The sequence below is a fragment of the Penaeus monodon genome, chromosome 22, assembly GCF_015228065.2.
Source record: "Penaeus monodon isolate SGIC_2016 chromosome 22, NSTDA_Pmon_1, whole genome shotgun sequence".
NCBI classification, from domain to species: domain Eukaryota; kingdom Metazoa; phylum Arthropoda; class Malacostraca; order Decapoda; family Penaeidae; genus Penaeus; species Penaeus monodon.
In genome coordinates, this window is record NC_051407.1 from 22,195,223 (window position 1) to 22,196,555 (window position 1,333).

At 34.5% G+C, this 1,333-nt stretch overlaps 1 protein-coding gene across 1 annotated transcript in view; it reads right to left on the reverse strand.

Moving 5' to 3' along the window:
- The window catches only part of LOC119587000 (exportin-7-like), a gene marked incomplete at its 5' end in the record, with an annotated part of 15,054 nt that overhangs the window by 3,194 nt on the left and 10,527 nt on the right, over window positions 1-1,333 (reverse strand).

Sequence of the window (1,333 nt, forward strand, 5' to 3'; positions counted from 1 at the left end):
GGAAAATAATTTTCCATGATTCTTTTATTTTAAATCTTATACCTTTGAGTCTACTCATTAACCACTTACTGGTAATTTCTGAAAGTTTAGAAATTACCGAAACATTAGGAAGTGTTTATCTTCTATAAAATAATAGCTTTACTTACAATCTTTCATATTTTATGTGAATTATTTCCATTTTTTTTATATGTAATTACTCCCATTTTTTATTACGTGTAAATATCTTTAAAAGGCAAAACAGTCCTTATTTTCTTCAAAATGCCTGAATTAACGTGTTCTGAAAGAAAAGGAACTTTATTGAAGCCATTCTCTACCAAGTGAAGCTAAAAACATATCAAAGCACAAATTGCTAGTCAGAAACAAATGTTCTCATGCATTATATTGTCAATAACACTACATATCACAGATTAACCCCAAAATATGATATTTAAACAAATTAAATTTTCATTATGATGAGAAAGATGAAAATATAATATAAGGAAAATATCACAGATTGCCCTCAAATAAGACAATTCTCAGTTTTCAACTCCTTGCTGTAACATGGAAAATAAATAGGTTAAAAAAGGAAAACAATAAAAAAAAAAGAGGAAAACCTCTTAAGAAATACAAAGATCTTTTAAATGAAAATAGTAAAGTATGGGGTTTCAGCAAACCAGTGTATGGCAGTGTTATGTACCATACTAAAGTGGATGCTTCCCGGAGATATAAAACAGACAGATCACTATAAAATGCCAGATACTACAGCTACAATTGTTATTTGTTACCCTGCTTTGGTGTGGGAGGGGCTAATGATCAACCAGAACTTATTACCTGTTTTTGTTTCGATAACAAATTTATTACACTATGGAGTACCTAAGCTTCATCAAACCAATGCACAGTGGAGTCAAAACTTCAGGAACTACCATGTACAATAATGAGACAACTGCTTCCCTGACGAGAAAAATGCTGATCACTGGAGGGTCCTAAATATCTAAAGCCAAGTAACAAGTCTTTGCTTTGGTGTGGATTGTGCTAATAATCACCTAACAGAGCTATTAACAACACAATAACCTGAGTATGATATCAACAATACAAGGAAAGGACGGCTCTAGGCGTGGCCCGGTGGATATGGGTTCTTGTTGAAAGAGTAGAGCACAAGTAAATGAACACAATATGATAGTCCGGAAGCAAGCACTGAAGTGGTATTATGTCCCCAGCCAGCAGCCATAATTGTCCTTGGTTCCCACCAGGGCATTAATTTTGGAACCCATGTGGAGCCAGGCTTGGCTTGGGATGGTATGGCTGGCATTTTAAGCTTAAATGCTTATTGGCCTGCCATATTGCAATCCACACC